Genomic DNA, 20,487 nt, shown 5'->3' on the forward strand with positions numbered 1-20,487 from the left:
TAAACCCTGGTAAATAGTAATGATTTTTTTTTTGCTTAGGAAAATTGTCACTTACTTGATGAAAATTTTCTTCCTCCCAGATTTGAAATGCCCATTCCTTTGATAATCATGCAAAGTACAGAATTAAAAAAACAATCCGATGGGACCAAGCTAAAGCAGAGCCCCCAGTGATGAGCATTATTGATGGTGTGTGCGAGGCAGCTTTTTGTCTCTTCTGGGCAGTATAAATTTAATGTGTTTTCAAGTGTGTCGTGCGTCCAGATGCCACTACAATCTGTGCGTTAAAAAGGCATTAATAAAAGTAAGTAAAATATTTGTGGGTGCTTCTTGGAGGGGGCCAGGGAATTTGTGATATAATTATGTTTGGGTCAACTGACTATTAGGTTTTAGGACAGACGAGTGTAATGCTTTCTTGTAGCAACTATTAACATTCTTATGACACAGATTTATAACACTCCTATACCCTTACCACCTACCTCATGTCTATTTCTCCCTCTCTGTTACCCATGTTTGTTAATGGCATTAGTAACTGTCTAACTATTTTCCCCAATATGGTCCATGAAACAGCTGAGCTTGAAAACCCTGGCAGGGAGGTGTTGTTTGTTTAACATGCAGTTTCCCTGGCCCCTCCCCAAACTTACTGACTGGGTATCTTTGAAGAGTGAGGCCTGAGAAACTACATTTAATTATTCAGTTTTAATCCTCAGTTTTTCCTCTGCCTCATACCCCCATCTGGTCTGTTCCCAAGTTCTGAGAAGTCAAATACCAATACTACTTTCTTTCCATTTGCTGCATTGCTCCCCTCATGGATTGCCTCATCAGTTATTTTTCCTCATCAGTTTTAATTGTTATCAAATCTCCCTACTCTCTGATCTATTAAAAGGTGTCTGATTTGGTTACCTTCCACCCAATACCCTTTTATGATTTCCTGTTGAGTTCAGAAAAAAGTCTAAAGCCTCAGACAGTTACTGGAAGCTTCCATAGTTTAGTCTTTCTACCCCATTCGGCCTCCACTAAAGGGTGTCACAGTCCTTGCTCAGGCCCCACATCTGCCGCCAGCAGTGTTTCTCCAATGCTGGCATACAGAAGAATTTCCCATGAATGTTTTTTAATAAAGTAGTTGTTCTCAAACATTAATACCGCCTCCCCCCAAAAAAAACCCACAGAAAAACACCAACAAACTGGAGGTTCCTAGACCTTAGCCCTTGAGACTGAGGCAGTGGGACTGTGCTGGGGCCCAGGAATGTACATATGAATGAACAAGTGATGGATGGATCACATTTGACAAGGGCTGATCTAGAGCCTCTAGTCTTTGCTTGAGAATCTGCCTAATTAGACTCCTGAGACCTGACTCTTTTTCCTCAGATGCTTGGTTCCAAGCCAGCTGACCCCTTCCAGAGGGACTGGGATTTCCCCATTTTCCCCAGGCCACAGATGACTCCTGACAGTTCTTGGTACTCAGTGCAGTTCTCAGTGCTTTTGAGATAAGGTAGTTCAGATGCTACACATTTCTGTTACCTTCATTCACTGTCCAAGATTACCTGTTTGGCCGTTTGTCTTCCCGTGAACTCATGCCCATATTGTTCTGTGTTTTATTTATTTTTTCCATGAACCAATCTCTTGATATTCCCATGTCTCATATTTTTCTTTATATCCATCTTGAATCCCATCCATCTTCAAGCACTTAAGTGATTATTTCTTTTACCTCTTGACGTTATTTGAAACCTGATTTTCTTAGAGACACAATGTCCCTGAACCCATCTTAACTGGAAACTGTTCTCCATATACTTGTGGATCAAGAGTCTGGCTATTTTTTCACTTCCTTATTACCACCTTCAGATCATTTACTTTTCCATGCATATAAAAACCAACAAGACAAATGAAACAAAATAAACTCAACTCCTTTGTGGTTCATTCCATTTGACTATAGTGCTCTCCACCCCCTTTTCCTGCTACCTGTGGATACTCAGTCCACTCTTCAGTCTTCCTCATTTATAGTAGCTTAGAGTCTCCTTTTATTGTAGCCCCAACCCTGCCACCGTCCTGGGTGCCTTCCTCATTTACATGTATCATGTGGTATTACCCTGGTCTCTCATTTCCTTAACTTCTCTGTCATAATGTTTTCCCATCACTTTGCTCACCCTGGAACATAACCTGTTCCATCTCAATAACATTAATTACCTTATACTTTACTAATAACCTTGGTTCTCCGGTGATAAAAGTTCTTTTTACTCCCAAAACTTTATCTGATCTCAGCCACATCTTCATGTCCAAAGATTGATGTAGTTTCTGTTTAACTTGAACCCCCCTGTGCTCTTCACTTCTCTAGACTTGATGATACGTGATTTCACCCCCTTTTTATAGTCTCCTGAACTTCTTTGCCCTGCTGCTCTTATGTCATGCCCGTCTGGGGAAATGTATTATTTACAATCAGGTGGTTTGCTGCTACCATGTTTCAGGGTTACCAAACTAATTTGGTCTCTTAGTGCTTCTCATTAATCCTGTTTTCCCTAGATAACTCGTTCTGTTCCTCCACAGTATAAGTTCCAGCCTCTGTACTCTCACGTGTCCAAACTTCCCACCTTTCAGTTCACCCTTAGGAGACAATCTTGCTTTCTACTTCGCAGTGAAAGCAGAGTTACCAGATAGAGCTCCCTCTACTTTGGGCTACCCAGCCTCAAACCTCACATGTGTTATTAACTAGACTTTTCCACTTTCCCGTTAAAGTGAAAGAGGTAGTCCTCTTTCAAGTATGCACTGAATTCTGTCCCTTTCTATCTACTTGGACACCTCTGTCATGTTTTACTTTTCCTTTTGTCTCTTCAGCCCTCACTTTTTACTGGCTCCTCCCACTTATTTTGATCAGCTCACATTTTCATCTGTATTCAAAAACAAAAGTCCTCAAGAGTAAAATAGGACAAAGCATAACCAAAAAAATCTGTCAACCTCAATGTGAACTTCTCTACATGCTCTCCTTTCTCTCCCTTTTATTTTATGATAGATTTGTCCATACTTTTCACCTCTGTTTTCTCGCCTCTTACTTATTCCTTACCCACAGGGGGTCAGTGTTTCAGTGTGCGTCAGGGAAGGAGCAGGGGTAATCATCACTGTTAACTGATGTTACAAGCACCTGTGAAACTGATGAAAGCCCTTTCAATTCAGGTCCAAAGAGCTATTGCTTCTGCCACTCAGCATAACATTTTTCACATTTATCTCCATTGTTATGTATTACCAGTTATTTTGCTGAGTAATATATTACACTGGTGAATAAACCACTGTCCTTATGTCAATCATTATTGGGGCTATTTTCAGTCTTTGGCTATTATGAATCAAGATGCCATGAACATCTTGTATAAAGCTTTTTTTGTGTGGCCATGTGTATTTATTTCTGTTAGGTAAATTTTTAGAAGTGGAATTGCTGGTAGTAAACTTTGTTAGAAATTGCCAAACAATTTTCCAAAGTGGTTGTATGAGTTCACGCTCCCATCAGCAATATATGAGAGTTTCAGTTGCTTTGCTTTCTGCCAATATTTTGTATGGTAAATCTTTACTCGAACCGTTGTAATGTGTGTGTAGTGATATCTAAATTTTAATTTGCATTTTGCTTATTACTGATGGCATTGAGAACTTTTTTATGTTCTTATTTCTCATTCAAATATCTTCTTCGGCAGAATTTCTGTTCAAGGCTTATACTCATTTTTTATTGGGTTGTACTTTATTTTATTTATTTTTTATACTTTCTGGATACAAGTTCTTTCATCAGATACAGTATAACTATTTACTTTCTTTTGATAACCTATTTATTTTCTCACTGTATCTTTTGATGAGCAGAAACTAATTTTGAAACTCAGTACATTCTTTATTTGCTTTTATGGTCTGTACTTTCTGTGTTCTCTCTAAGAAATATTTGCCTACTCCAAATTCACAACAATAATATTTTTTTGCTAGTAGCTTTATTATTTTAACTTTTTTTTTAGGTCTAAGATGTATCCTCAGTTGATTTTTGTGGATGGTGTGAGATAGGGGTCCAGGTGTTTGTTTGTTTGCTCCATAAGGATGTACAGTTGTTCCAGCACTGTTTGTTGATACTCTGTTCATTTTAGTCCCATAATACGGCTGGAGGACTAGTCCCGGTCACTAAGATTCCTTTCCTGGAACATGAATTTTGGGCTTTACACATGTAACTGTCCTGTAGTTACTTTTCTTATGAATTTTTATATCAGCATTGGCAAGTGATCCAATTTTAGAAATCTTTTCACATATTAAAGTTTTTACATTCTCTCTTTGCAGCTATAAAGGAAATTAATTAGCAGCGAAAAGATGAGGTGGTCACTTTGATTCCTGAAAACATTAGTAAGACTGCTGTTTAGTTGTACGGTTCAATTCAGCAGGAATTTGTTCATCCATATAATGACTTATCGTAATATGTTTATGTCAAGATATACATTTTCTACTTGGATACAGAGGTATATATTTTGTTAGTCTTTTAAATTGACTATTTTGTTTTAAATGGAGTATTTTCTTTCCTTTTTTTAAAAAGACATCTTATTTTTTATTACCCAGTGGTTACCCTGAATCTTTTGAACACACATAGGCTGATTTATTTTTTATTTTTTAAGATTTTATTTATTTATCTTTAGAGGGAAAGAGAAGGAGAGAGGGAGAGAAATATCAGTGTATGGTTGCCTCTTGTGCATCCCCTGCTGGGAACTGGCTTGCAACCCAGGCATGTGCCCTGACTGGGAATCAAACTGCAATCCTTTGGTTTGCCGGCCTGCCCTCAATCCACTGAGCTACACCAGCCACGGCCTAAGTGAACTATTTTCTTCATTTCTATATGTATGTACAATTATCTCTTGAGATCTGAATTAAGAACCCTTGCTTGAAATATTAAAATACGGATTACACAAGTAGGGTAGTATAGAAGTGACATTTAAAGTAAATTTAAGAGCATGAGTAAATTCATGAAAATGTAAAAAAAAAAATTTCATGAAAATGTGAATGGAGCTTGCCAAAATCATGGACCTAAAAGCTGGATTTGATACTGCATTGGAACATGGGTAGAGAAGAAATGACAAACTTGGACATTAATGGCTCTTTATACTAAGGATTTTTGCTTAATCTAGGAAATAGGCAATTGTATTAATTGCATGATCAATTTGAATTTTTAAAATATTACTTTGCAAACATTGTAATGTTTCCAAAGATCAGGGACATGTATCTCCTTTAGTTTCTACTTTGTTCGTCCCTGCATTTGGAATCATACTGTGTTTTCATGGTTGGTTCTCAGTCATAATCCAGTGATAACCAAACATCTTTTCTGCTTATTTATAATTTCATACTTAAATAAGAGTTTTCTTAGCAAGGTCTATCTTTTAGCCTTAAAAACTGAGATGATTCTGTTTCTGGAGTCATAGGCTAGATTTTTTTTCTAATGGCCTGTATTTTGATCTGTATTTAAATGTTGCAGCCTGGATTCAATACTTCTTTTTTGGAAGCAGAGACATATGTGAAGACATCAGGTTTCTTATTTCTTTACTTGTTCTTAATAGGTTTCATAAGAAAAGTATAAACGAACAATAAAATAACTTGCTCAGAATGTGATTAAATATGAAACTACTCTTTGTATGTTTTCATTTTAGTTTTTCTTTTTTATTGAAATTTATTGGGGTGACACTGGTTAACAAAATTATACAGGTTTTAGGTGCACAATTCTACAACACTTCATCTGTACACTGTATTGTGTTTACCACCCCAAGTCGAGTCTTCGTCCATCACCATTTATATACCCATACCCTCCAACACCACCCACCCTGTTGTACATATCTGTGAATTTTTCTTTTGTTTTTTTCTGATTAATCCCTCCATACTCACACCTGGCTCCCCCCACTCCTACAGCTGACAGCCTGCTCTCTATGAACCTTTTATGTTTTGACTGTTAGTTCATTTTATTCCTTAGATTCCAATTATGAGTAAAATCATATGGTACTTGTCTTTTTCTGACTGACTTATTTCTCTTGGCATAAAGTGCTCCAGATCCACCTATGCTGTCACAAGGAGTATAATTTTCTTCTTTTTTACAGCTGAGTAGTATTCCATTGTGAAATGTACCACAGCTTTTTAGTCCACTCATCTGCTGAGGAGCCCTGGGCTGCTTCCAAACTTGACTACTGTAAATAATGCTACAGTGAATGTAGGGGTGCATATGTACTTTCAAGTTACTGTTTCAGTTTTCTTTGAATAAATTCCCAAAGTAGAATTGCTGAGTCATAGGCAGTTTCATTTTTAATTTTTTGAGGTAACTCCACACTGTTTTCCACAGTAGCTGTACCGGTTTGCATTTCCACCAACATTACACGAGGGTTCCTTTTTCTCCACATCCTTGCCAATACTTGCTGTTTGTTGATTTGTTGATGATAGCCATTTTGGCAGATGTGAGGTAATACCTCATTGTGATTTTAATTTGCATTCTGTAATGATTAGTGGTATTGAGCATCTTTTCATATGCCTATTGGCCATGTATATGTCCTCTTTTGAGAAGTGACTATTCAGGTTCTTTGCCCATTTTTAATTGGATTGTATTTTTTTTCTTTTCGTGTTGAGTTGTATAAGTTCTTTATAAATTTTGGATATTAATTCCTTTTCAGATGTATTAGCAAATACATTCTCCTGTTTAGTGGCTTGTCTTTTTATTTTATCGATGGTGTCCTTTGCTGTGAAAAAAGTCTTTGATTTGGTTTAGTGCCATTTGTTTGTTTGTTATTTTGTTTCCCTTGCCTGAAGGTATATATCAGAAAAAATATTGCTCAGAGAATGTCAGAGATTTTACTGCCTATGTTTTCTTATTTTATGGTTTTGAGTCTAACATCCAAGTCTTTAATTCATTTTGAGTTTATTCTTCTGTATGGTACAAGTCGGTGGTGTAATATTACTTTTTTTGCACATAACTGTCCAGTTTTCCCAACATCATTTATTGAATAGACTGTCTTTACCCCTTGTATTTTTTGCCTTCTTTATCAAATATTACCTGACCATAAACATACGGATTTTTTTCTGGGCTCTCTAGTCTGTTACATTGATCTATATGTCTGTTTTTATGCCATTATCATGCTGTTTTGATTACTAAGGCCTTGTAGGATAGTTATATATTGGGTATTGTGATTCCTCCAACTTTGTTTTTATTTCTTAAGATTGCTGTCTCTACATGGGATCTTTTGTAGTTCCATATAAATTTTTACAATATTTGTTTAATTCTGCGAAATACACCATTTATATCTTCATAGGAATTGCTTTGACTGTACAGATTGCTTTGGTTAGTTGGACAATTAAATAATATTAATTCTTCCTACCCGTGAATATGGTATATCCTTCCACTTATGTGTATCTTCCTCAATTACTTTCTTTAGTGTCTTATATTTTTTGAGTTTAGATCTTTTACATCCTTGGTTAAATTTATTCTGTTTCTTTTTTTTGAAGCAATTGTGAATGAGATTGTTTTCTTAGTTTATCTATGTGATTGTTCATTATTGCTGTATAAAATGCAATTGATTTCTGAATATTTACTTTTTATCTTGCTACTTTACTGAATTCATTTTTCAGTTCTAGGTTATTTTTGGTGGAATCTTTAGGGTTCATTATATATAGCACCATGTCATTTGCAAATAATGACTATTACATCTTCCTTCCCTAAAAGGTAAACTGAATACCTTTTATTTCTTCTCTTATTGTTATGGCTAGTACTTCCAATACTGTGTTGAATAAGAGTGGTTAAAGTGGACATCCCTGTCCTGTTCCTGGTTTTTAGGGAAATGATTGTAGTTTTTACCACTGAGTATGATGTTGGCTATGGGTTTCTCATATACAGCCTTTAGTACTTTGAGTTATGTTCCCTCTCTTTTCACCTTGCTGGGAGTTTTTATCATAAATGGATGCTTGGTTTTATCAAATGCTTTTTATGCGTCATTGATATGATCATGTAATTTTTATCTTTCATTTTGTTTACATACTACATCACATTTATTGATTTGCAGATATTTAACGAACCTTGCATCCTTGAATAAATTCCACTTGGTCATGGTATATGATGTTTTCAATATATTGCTAGATTCAGTTTGTTAATTTTTGCTTGAGGGTTTTTATATATGTTCAATAGGGATATTGGCCTATGATTTTCTTTTTTGTAGTGTTTTTGTCTGGTATTAGAATCAAGATAATGATGGCCTCATAAAGTGACCTTGGGAGTCATCCCTCTTCTTCAATTTTATTGATATTTGAGAAATATAAGTGTTAGTCTTTCTTTGATTGTTTGTTAAAATTCACCTGTGAAACCATCCAGTTTAGGACTTTTGTTTGGTGGAAAGTTTTTTGTTTACTGCTTCAATTTCATTAGTTGTAATCTGTCTATTGCAATTTTCTGATTCTTCATGATTCAGTGTTGGAAGATTGTATTTTTCTAGGAATTTATCCATTCATTTAGATTGTCCAAGTGTTGGCATATAGTTGCTCATAATATTTTCTTACAATCCTTTCTATTTTTTTGGTGCTGCTACTTCTTTTTCATTTCTGATTTTATTTATTTAGATCCTTTGCTTCATCCAATCTACTTTTTGTTCCTTCTTTATGTTCTTCTTTCCAGATATTGTATTCTTTTCTGACTGGTCTTTCTTAATGGTATTTAGATCCTGTATCATGTAGTTAACATCCTAATAATCATTACTTTAAACTCTATATGTAACAAATTGCTGGCCTCTATTTCACTTAGCTCTTTTTCTGGAGATTTCTCATGTTCTTTCTTTTAGGACCTTTTTTTTGTCTCCCCATTTTGGCTGCCTCTTTGTGTTTGTTTCTGTGTATTAGATAGTTCTGCTATGATTTCCAGTCTTGGCAGGGTGGCCTTATGTAGTAGGTGTCCTGGGGTCTGGTACTTGTCTCCTTGATCACCTGAGCTGGGTGGGTGCTCCAGGAATGTCCCCTGTGTGAGTTATGTGGACACTTCTGTTATAATTGAGTCTTGATTGCTATTGGCCTATTTGTGCATGGGATCATCCCTATGGCTGGCTGACTGTGAGGCACAACCTCAACCCCAGTGTGCAAATTGTTGTTCAGGTGGTAACCACATGAAGCAGAAGTTACCTCAGCAGTTTTTGGTCCCTGCCAAAATTTCTCTTTGGATATGCTGCATATGAAGCTTATTAGATCCTGCTTTGATGTTGTCTGAAGCTGGCCACTAGGTGTGTTGGTTCTGCACTTTGAGAGGGACTCTGGTACAAGCCAGTGTAAGACACTACCTATAACTGGCTTTTGCACAGTTTGAGGCTACTGCTGCAGGGCCTGGATCTCACAGGAAGGGTCAGGTATGCACCAAGGCCAAGTTTTACCAGCACTGGAACACTGGGAAGGTCAGCAAAAGTCCCAGGGTAACCTGAGATCTGCCTAGCTTATCTCTGCCTGCTGGGCTTGTTTACTGGAAGAGCTCTGTCTAGTCCTCAGTACACCTTACACTCCACAGTGATAAGCGAGAGGGTATAGAGGACACGGGGTTTTGCTTTCCCCAAGACTGATGCTGCATAGAGTGGAATGCTCCACCCAAGAAAGATGGCATCTCCAATATGGGAGAACGACTTCCCAAAGGTATTCTGGGAGCTCTCCCTTCAGTTCCCCAGAGCCACAAAACCCAGACTCACACAAATCTAGTCCACTCTATCCTCACTTTGCCAGAGCCCTGAGTGAGTACCGTGAATGAAATTTTGTACATTGGTCCTTTAAGAGGGTGTCTGTGTCTCTATCAAACTCCCACCTGTCCCTGGTGGACAACAACCCTGTTTCTTTTCACAGCCAGATGTTATATGGGTGCCTGTTCCTGGCTCTTGTGTTCTGGGCTGGGGAGCCAGGTGTGGGGTTTAGATCCCACACTTCAGGGGAAATCCTTATGCAACTAAGATATCTCTCCAGAACCTTAGCTGTTACCCGTGGGTGCTGGTCCAGCACTTTTTTGTGTCTCTGCCCATCCTATTAATCTCTATGTGGCTTCTTTTGTAAATTCTTGGTTATAAGACTTCTCTTCAGCTAGTCTTCAATTGGTTATTCAGGATGATTATTCTATAATCTACTTGTAATTCCAGTTTGGTATTTTGAGGAGGTGAGTGTAGCTTCCATCTACCTTGCCTCCATTTGGGATCTCCTATTTTTGTTTTCAAAGGTCATATATTAAGCTTACAAATACATGCGGAAAATTGCTGTGCAAAACAAGTTTAATAAATTATATTAAAAACTAAAGCACCCTTTAATCTTAAAACTTCTAAAGAGTGTAAAATTTTAATTAAATAAAAAAGTAACTATGAATTATTTAAATATGAAATTTACATATTAAATAAATCAGTATTTTCTTCCTTAAATATGTGTTATCAAGTTTCAAGAATATTGTAAACTTGGATAATTTAATATGAAATTATTCCTACAGCAAGATTTATAAATAATAAATATTATCTTACTAACTCATAATTTAGGTTTTTTAGGTCTCAGAGCAAGTTAATTCTTCAGAGAATGTAGTGTTCTTTATAAAAGAAGGTGATGAGATATCCTCTCCAAGGAATTAAATTGTGAAAACAGTTTTGGTATTGTACGTGCTAATATAAATCTGTTATTCCCTTTTCACATATGTAAGAATACATTTTAAATTTTGAATGAACCTGTATGCAAATAGCTGTCTCAGTAGAAATTGTGGCTATATATGCTAATTTCTCCCTGGATTTCTTGAAAGTTTGCTATCTAATCATCAAGGCAATAGAAATGAATGCTGATTACTATAAGATTTTGAACATCAGAGAAAAGTCAGAATATTATAGAAGTTCCTGATATTTGAGGCTTTGACAGTTGACAGTATTCATCACTATACACATGAATAGATATCACTTCAGATCATTTAAAATAGGCTGAGTGTTTTTATTAGGGAAGTAAAATATTTTCTAACTTCTTATATTTATTGTAGCTAATAAAGTGTATTTGCACATGTGTGCATTTTCTAGGCATGTTTGTTTCAACATTTGGTAGGATGTTATTTTGCTTAAAGAATAAAAAATAATAAACAAAATAAAGTTTACATTTTTAATATTTTGATTAGGGATTACTAATCACTCAATAAACATGAGAATATCTAGTCAAGATGGAGGCATAGGTAAACACGTTTTGCTTCCTTGCACAACTACAGGAAAATTACATCTATACCTGAAAACAAATACCAGAACCATCAGAAAATTGAGCTGTATGGAAGTCCAACAACCAAGGATTTAAAGAAGCCACAATCATCCAGGCGGATACACGGAGAATGGCAGAGAGGTGAGGAGACGTAGCGGGACATAGAGAGATGGTGGTGGTGAAATGGGTGGTCACACGTTCACATGTGCTGAATAAAAATTGGGACTGATACCTTGGGAGAGAGTGATCCCAGCCCCAGGCCAGACCACACAGCCCAGGGTTCCAGTGCCAGGAAGATCCCTATAATTTCTGGCTGTAAAAGCCAGTGGAGTTGGACCAGCAGAAAAAGCTGCTAGATATTCAGCACCCTCCTCTTAAAGGGCTTGTATGGGCTTAGAATTTATGCAGACCAACCTACTCTTGGATTCAGCACCAGGGCAATAGCTAGAAAGGCACTAGTCACATACAGGGAGGAAGTGAAGTGACTGGAAACAGGGTGAGTGCTGGATAAATCTCTAGAAGCCAGGCAGTGGCACTGCCCCCTCCCCAAGCCCTCCCCCTGACATAGAGCCACAAAGTGGTGAAGCAGGTTGCCCTGCACTGGTAATTACCTAAGGCTCCTCCCTACACAGCAGGTGCCTTTTTTTACAATAGGCCACACTACTAAGGAACTGTCAAAACAGCTCTGCCTATACACAAACACAAGGAGGCCGCCAAATTGAGGAGACAAAGACATATGGCCCAAATGAAAGAACAGAACAAAAACCCAGAAAAGAACTAAACGAAATGGAGATAGCCAACTCATCAGATGCAGAGGTCAAAACACTGGTGATCAGGATGCTCAAAAAACTCATTGATTATGGCAACAACATAAAGGAAGAAATGAAGGTTACACCAAGTGAAATAAAGAAAAACCTACTGGCAACTGACAATAAAGGGAAGAAAACTACAATACAAATCAACGATTTGGAACATAAGAAATAAACATTCAATCAGAATAGAAAGAAGAAACAAGAATTTAAAAAAGCAGGGATAGTAGAAGAAGACCCTAAGACATCTCCAGACATGCCAACATCTGAATCATAGGGGTGCCACAAAGAGAAGAAGGACAGCAAGAAATTGAAAACTTATTTGAAAAAATAATGAAAGAAAAATTCCCTAATTTGGCAAAGGAAATAGATACACAAGTCCAGTAAACAAACAAATTAGACCCAGAGCAGACCACACCAAGATACATCATAATTAAAATGTCAAAAGTTAAAGAGAGAATCTTAAAAGCAGCAAGAGAAAAGGAGAGGGTTACCTACAAAGCAGTTCCCATAAGACTTTAAGCTAATTTCTCAAAAGAAACTTGGCAGGCAAGAAGGGACTAGCAAGAAGTATTCAAAGTGATGAAAACTAAGGACATACAACCTAGATTACTCTACCCAGCAAAGGTATCATTTAGAATGGAAGGGCTGATAGAGTGCTCCCTGCCAAGGTAAAGCTAAAGGAGTTCATCATCACCAAGCTATTATTACATGAAATAATAACGGGACTTATTTAAGAAAAAGAAGATCAAATCTATGAACATATATGCCAACAAATTCACAGCTAGCAACAACTGAGTCTTTTAAAAAACAAAAAGCAAATGAGCAGAACAGGACCAGAGACTCATAGATATGGAGATCATTTGGAGGGTTATCAGCTGGGAGGAGGAGGGGGAGAATGGGGGAAAGTTTCAGGGGTTAAGAAGCATAATTGGTAGGGACAAAATAGACAGGGAGGTGTTAAGAATAGTATAAGAAATAGAGAAGCCAAAGGACTTCTACACATGAACCATGGACATAAACTAAGGTGGGGATTGCAGGAGGGAATGGGGATACTGGGAGGAGAGAGGTAAAGGGGGAAAATTGGGATAACTATAATAGCATAATCATTAAAATATATTTTTTAAAAACACAAGAACAACATTTTAAACTTGTTTCTCTTTAATTTCCTAGGTTGAATTTCTTTTCAAGTTTTTATATGCATAGGTTGTTATCCATATAATATGTGTCTGCTAAAAATTGGGTTCTTCACACTTCCTGTCTTATTTATTTAAAGTTTATTTTTATTTTTGAAGATTTTATTTATTTATTTTTAGAGAGAGGGGAAGGGAGGAAGAAACATCAATGTGTGGTCGCCTCTCATGTGGCCCCCACTGGGGACCTGGCTTGCAACCCAGGCATGTGTCCTGACCGCGAATTGAACCAGCGACACTTTGGTTCGCAGCCCATGCTCAATCCACTGAGCTATACCAGCCAGGGCCAAAAGTTTACTTTTAAATAAATAAATTTTAATTTACGTTGGTGAAGAAACATTGCCTGTGGATCTATTATTTTTGTGTTTATTACAGGTAGTGAGTGACTAAAATGCTGGCCTCTAAAGTGTTACCTTTTGGGTTATTGGTTGAAATGATGAGGAAGGAACTGGAGGAACAATAGTGAGTGACTGTTTTGGTAGATAGTGTGAGTAATTTGCTGTTTAAAAATTTAAAGGATTCCATAAAGGCAAAAGACAAAACTAAATTCAACAGGGAATAATGTTTTGAGTATTTATTCAAACTAACTTCTCTTCTAAACTTAAGTATTTGTTTAGCCCCACACAATAAGAAATCAAGATTGAAATAACTTGATTCCTCTTTACAATTAATAAATACAAAACACTATGCAAATTGTTTCTATACAATTAAATGTATATTTTGACATTTTTAGGGTGCTCGTAGTAACAGAATTATTTTTGAATGTTCTGAATTATAAAACTTGAAAATACAGGATTAGGTCATGTTGTGGTTTTATTTCTGGAATTCTAAGGATGTGTGTTATCTTCGATGTAAGAACTTATATTCTGATTTGGGGACAAGGAAGATGGCGGCGAGATAGGTGGGAGCGGAGCCCACTTCCCCCTGCACACGGGTGAAGCACCTGACCGGTCTTCTGAGGAACAGAGCCAACAGCCAACAGTATCCCAGCATTTATGAAGATTGGAGACCAAAAATTGTAGAGGACATTGAAATACCAGACGGTAAGGACAGTGCTTCAGGCCAATAAGGTCCCTGGGCCCAGCTCAGGGACCCGAGGTGGCTGCAGCCTCAGGTCTGGTGCCCACTGGGTCTTCTGAAGGATTCTTGGGAGAGAGCTGGGTCAACAGTTCCCTCCCCTGCCAAACAAGGTGTGAGCAGCACCAGGAGAGACCTGGTTGCTTGAAGTCGCAGGGGGGCAATAAGGACGAAGTGGCAAATACAGGGCTGTGTGCACCCACTGAGACTGTGGATGCTGGCTGGGGAGAGTTGGGCCGTGACGGACCCTGACCGGGTCAGTGCTCTGTCTGGTTGGAGAGTGGGGCTGTGTGAGAGGCCAGGTGCTTGTTTGGAGTGGCAGGCTTGAGCAGGAGGAATTTTTCAAAACGATAAAGTAAAAAGAGAGGCACTCAGTGGCTGTTTGGGGAATTTTCCTGCAGCAGCCACACCTGCCTCCTGTGCCCCTAACCCTGCCAGCTGCTCCTCACTCCCACCGGTGGTGTGGAAGGCCCTGCCCTCACACCAGAAGCCCCAGGGAGGGTGTGTACCTGAACCTGCTGGACTGGCCGCTGCCCATCCTGCCCCCATAGAGGAGGCCGAGTGCTCACGCCAGCAGCACTTGGAGGGAGCACGCCTGGTCCCACCACTGCTCAGAGGCACCATGCACCCAACCCCTGCGCCCTAGGGGAAGCAGCAGAGGAGGTGTGCACCTGCATCTGCAGGAGCAGCCCTGGTGGTACCCCTGCAGGGCCGACTGGCTCTCTAAGGAAGGTGGAGATGCCCCCACAAAGGAGAACTGCAGGGCTCAGGGAGTCAGCAATCCCCAGAAAGACTTAACTCAGGGGGAGGGGGCTGAACTAGCCTGAAGAGACTCTGAGAGTCCCTAGCATCTAGGACAGCGAAGAGCAAGAAGGTGGTGTGTGAACTTCCCCTAATTGGTGCACCTCAAGGACAGTGCAACTGGTGGACTGAAGGGGTAGTCTGGGCACAGAAGGGCACTAGGGACTCGGCAGCAAACTGAGGAACTGGGCTGGAGCCTGGGGGAGTGCAGCTCAGGAAGGGAGAAAAGCGAAACTAATCCCCCCTCAGCCTGCTGCAGCCAGGAAGACCACCAGAACCAGCTTGGCCAGTTTATAGCCAGCAGGAGGCTCTTTTTTTTCTTTCTTTCTTTTTAAAGTATTTTTTCTTTTAACTCTTTCTTCTTTGCTTTCCTTTCTTTTTATTCCTTCTTCCTTTCTTTCTTTCTCTCCCTTCTTATCTCTTTTTCTTCTTTTTAAAAAAAAATTCCCACAAGTGAGACAATAAAACTTGGAGCTATGAAAAGACAAAAGAGTTGGACTCAAAGAGGGATCATCCCAACAGCTGAGACAGTGAGACGAATTTCACTTTGCTACTACAGAGAACCTGCAAGTTATTGTATATTTGTGTTGTTTTTTTCATTATTTTTACATCTCTTATTTTGTTAGTATTTTTGTATTTCTCTTTTTTCTGTTTAGTCTTCACTTGGCTTGTTAAATTACATTGTTTGACTGGTTTCCCTTGTTCTCTCCTTAATAGTATATTTTTAATTTTCCATCTTTCACTTCATTTGTGTTCCATTAGCACACTACTCTAGGTCCTATACTTACTATCCAGATCACATAGAGTCTGTCATATGATTGTTGCTCCATTACTATTGTAAATAATCGCTGTTCCATACAGCTGTAAATACTGCACACCACTTAGATCTTAGCAAACTTCACTGTTTCCTGCATTTTATTATTGCTGTGGTTAACTCTATTCTCTCACACACTATACCTGTTCTCTATCCTTTACTCTCACTTTGCCTCATAATCTGACCTCCCACAAGCTCACTGCTTTCTAGATCCAACTCACAATCCTTCCCCCGCCAACAAGGGTCTTACCTTCTTTCCACACTTTCTAAAAAGTGGCTGGTTGTGTGAAATATCATGGTTAACACTATACATATCCAAAGGATTTCCTATCTCTTCTATATGGGTTGGTACTTTAAATACCATAGAATACACCCTTGCTGTATTAAACCATTTTGCCTTATCCCTCCAACTGATCACAAAAAAAGAGTAGGTGAAAGCTATGAACACCAAGATCCCTGCTGGAAGAGGAAACCCACCAACAAAGGAACCACCAACAGATAACAACAGAAGAAGGTGAGGAGGGAATGGAAGCCACACTAACTCAACCCAGGACTGATCTGGAAATACAACTAAATGGTGGAGAAATTACTCAGAACAAACAACTAAACAAGAGCAAGAGAGAATCCTCAAAATCTTGTACACATGAAAGAACCAGCTTCAGTACAACCTGCCCACACCTGCACAATAGAACACAAGATGTGGTGGACAGAGTGACCCTTAGTTAACCAGCTAGAGAGAAGGACCCACCAAAGAAATACCCAACAATAATCAAAACCCAGAGACATGCAGAGAGCCAACATAAATGACAGCCCAAGACCAGCAAGCCCAGGAGATCAAGGCGACTGCACCATTGAATCTCACAGGTCTTCTACCATAGAAGTTTACACCAGAAACCCAAGGAGTCAGAACTGATCAACCTAAAAAGCAGAGGCTAACAAGAAGAGTCTCACAAACAATGGGAAGACAAAGAAACAATTCCCAAATGAAAGGAAAGGAGGAAACCTCAAAAAATAATGCTAAATGAAATAGAGGCAAGCCAACTATTGGATATTGAGTTCAAAGCAATAAGGAAGCTCAATGAGCTCACAGAGAATTACCAAAAACTACAGGGAAACTACAGTGAACTCACTGAAAACTCTATCAACATGAAAAAGGGAATAGAAACTATCGTCAAGGGCCAAGAGGAAATGAAGAATACAATTTATGAACTGATGAACTGATGAGGCAGGTTCAATGAGGCAGATGATTGGATCGGGGAGCTGGAGGACAAGGTAGAAAAAAATGTCCAGAATGAGCAAGAAAAAGAAAAAAAAGGCTCAGAAAGGATGAAGAGAACCTCATTTGGTATTTGAGAACCTTAATAATGCCCATTAGCAAAATTATACCTTGATAATTACATCATTGCATATGAAGTCATCTAAACATTTGTTTTAGTTAGGGTGATATTACTCACTGTAACTAATACATACAAAAGGTATAGAGGCTCAAATGCTACAAGTTTATTGCTTGTTCTCACAACAGTGTGAGAGTGGGAAACAAATTGGTTGAATAGCTGGTTTCTGTGCAGTTATTCAGCAACCAGGATGTCATGTCTGTCCTCTTCATCACATTCTTTTCCAGTGTCACTTAGGAGGTCACCTCCATTTCTTCCAGATGGGTGAGTACCTAGGGAAAGTTTTTACAGGCTAGCAGACATTAGTTTACTCTTATTTCAGTGGTTCTAACTCAGTCACATGCCCACAAGGTAGCATTAAAGGAGGCTGGAAAATATAGTCCAGTGTGCTCAGAAAAGAGAGTGAGAGAATGTACTTCAGTTAGTAGCCAACAGTTTTTCCCATAGTCTCCCTTTCTGGTCATGAAATAGCCATGCACATCCTGTTTCCTGCCTCCCCACAAGGGAGACCCAAAAGTTTCCTGTCTACTGCATCCAGCACAAAGTTGAGGACATACAGCCAAACCGCAGTGTCTGCTCTCAGACTGGAATGTGGTTGCTTGAGGCTGATAGACTATGAAGTTTACTTATTCTTCCTGAGCCTCACCAAACCCCTAGTGAATAATGATGAAGCAGAAGATAAATAATATCTCCAATAACTGCTCCCATTTTGAAAGGGAAAAATGGAGAATACAGGGGTCATTGATCTGTCATGGAGATGAAATCTGCTGCACAGGAGACCACTAGAAGGCCCATTGTACTGACAGTAGAAGTTATTTGCTTATGTTATCCAACAGAAGAGTTTGTCCACCCAGTACCAGCAGAGCCAAACACTAAACACTGAGAAGAATTGCAGTGAAGAAATTAGAGTTGCTTTTTTTGTAGAGCACTTAGCAAGAATAAAGGGGAAAACTATGGCCCAAAAGCCTGAGCTCCCTAATCCAGGATTCAAGTGGGTTGTAAGGGGTAATGGGGAACAGGTATGGTGGGGCATATTTTAATTGGAGGATCTTGGAGCTTGGCCATTTATTGTAAAAGGGCTTTTTGGCACCTATCTTCCTGGACAATGGGCCCTTTGCTTCTGAAAGGCTTCCAGTGTTGGGGGGTAGGGAAGAAATAGGGTGAGACTTTGGTTCCTGGATACAACTGGAGGTCAAAGTTCTCCATGTGCTTTGGCTGCATGACTTGTGGTTTTGGTCTGTTTTCTCTGAAAAGCAACTCAGTATCTTGTTAAATAGATTAGGGCCTTTTTGAGCTGGTTCAGTGGTTACACTTAGATCCTGATTATGATTTTTTATATATTTTATTGATTATGCCATTTCCCTCCTTCATTCCCCTCCCCCACCATCCCCCCTTTAGTTTATGACCACGTGTCTCAAGTTCTTTAGATTCTATATTTCCCATATTATTCTTGCCCTCCCCCTATCTATTTTCTATCTACCGTTTATGCTACTTATTTTCTGTACCTTCTCCCCCCTTCTCCTTCCCCCACTCCCCTGTTGCTAACCCTCCATGTGATCTTCGTTTCTATGGTTTTGCTACTGATCTAACTGTCCTCTTAGTTTGTTTTTGTTTTAGGTGTGGTTCTTAGTAACTGTGAATTTGCTGTCCTTTCACTGTTCATCTTTTTTTATCTTCTTTTTCTTAGGTAAGTCCCTTTAACATTTCATATAATAATTTTTTAGATAAATTTTCTTCTCTGTTGTTCTCCATGGCTCTGCCTTCTAGATGGTCCTCCCTTCTGGTCTCGTATATGAAGTGGATGTTACAAGTCTACAGCGTTTGCATTGCATGAAGGCTCACACTTTGCTGCATTAAGTTTAGAGGCCCAACGGTTAGTTTTCATTCACAGACTTTTTTTAGATGGAATATCTGGCTTCCTCAGATTTGAGTAACCTTCTTAGCATTTCTAGTTAGTTCTGTGTACCAGTAAACACGCTATAGTGTGTGTCCTAGATAGAGTGTCTTACCTGCTTCCTTTCTATACTTTAGGACTTTCTATGCTTTTCTCTTTGCTCCCAAATAGTGGCTGCCTTCAGATGAATCAAAAGAGAAGGATCAGGAGAGAGGGGCATCCTTAATCTCCGCTTTGTCTCTATTTTTTTAAAGCAAGGAGTCTTAGTAGTCCTTAGTGCTCTGATCTTCAATACCCTTTCCATTTTTATTATCAAATATTTGGCTTTTAGAAATTGGCTTTTCCAGCCTTGTTAGTCTCCAAATTATTTGGCTTCCTTTATATTTTTGCTTAAACACTGGTCTGTTCTTGCCTGAATCATCTTGATCTTGTAGCTTCCTTATCAAAGCAGAGGAACAACATTCAGGCACCACTCTGGGAACACTTAGGTCTATACTAAGACCCCACCAATGTGTCATGCGCTCAGTCACAATAGAAGTGCATTCCTTTTTCAGTAGAGGATTGTGTTGGTAAACAGAATAGTCTCCTACAGCCCCGGCTAACCAAGGTTCTGTGTTCCTATAAAATGTACTCTTAGGGTTTATCTAGGGATCATTTACATTCTAGCCAATTAGGGCAGGGGAACGTATGATTCAAGGGGGGAGATTTTTAATGCTCAGTTCTGCAAATGACACACATCACTTCCATTCACTCTATTGACATCTCCATTACCCATTGGCCTGAAGTTAGGAAATACAGTCTATCTCTGTACCAGAAAGAGAAGGAGAAAATAGATTTTAGTTAGTAGGTTATCTCAGCCACAATATTTAAACTAAAAAAAAATCTAGGATTTGAAAGATAGGTAGTAGAGTAAGTCAAATAGTCCATATAATGTAGTAACAATGAGAATATTAATAAATGGTAGTAGGTTAAGCCGTTTTAAAGAAAAGAAGCAGAACTAGAACTCAAATTCCTGCATTTTTGTTACCTATACCATGTTTTGTAAAACAAAAGTCAAAGTATCTGAGACTCAAACTTCAGGCTTGTTGGGTAGCAAAGTAGGTAACTGGAAAGAAACACACTGCCAAGAACATGCCTACAGCCTCAAACCAACCACCTAAGTACTGCATTATTTTCACATTTACAGATAATGCGCTCATAGTGTGTTAATTGAGCCTTGATAGTGCTTGATAAAATGAATGTTGCCAAGAACAAATGATTGGAAAATTTAATTATCCCCGATTGTTTCCATGATAATTTATTTGAAATGATT

General features: G+C 38.7%; 1 protein-coding gene across 10 annotated transcripts in view; it reads left to right on the forward strand.

Moving 5' to 3' along the window:
- Window positions 1–20,487, forward strand: part of TRIQK (triple QxxK/R motif containing) — a 71,348-nt gene that overhangs the window by 27,205 nt on the left and 23,656 nt on the right. For 2 of the 10 annotated variants that reach the window (XM_037131137.2, XM_037131142.2), the window contains exons 2-3: window positions 11,207–11,334; window positions 14,028–14,238. The exons of 1 other annotated variant lie outside the window; for it this stretch is intronic. The gene's annotated coding sequence lies outside the window, so the exon portion shown is untranslated. Of the gene's footprint in view, window positions 1–80; window positions 302–11,206; window positions 11,335–14,027; window positions 14,239–19,048; window positions 19,155–20,487 lie in introns of all 10 variants that reach the window. 7 more of the 10 variants (XM_053661234.1, XM_037131141.2, XM_037131145.2 and 4 more) reach the window with 7 other exon arrangements.

Source organism: Artibeus jamaicensis, unplaced genomic scaffold (assembly GCF_021234435.1).
Source record: "Artibeus jamaicensis isolate MK-2021 breed Jamaican fruit bat unplaced genomic scaffold, CSHL_Jam_final scaffold_916, whole genome shotgun sequence".
NCBI classification, from domain to species: domain Eukaryota; kingdom Metazoa; phylum Chordata; class Mammalia; order Chiroptera; family Phyllostomidae; genus Artibeus; species Artibeus jamaicensis.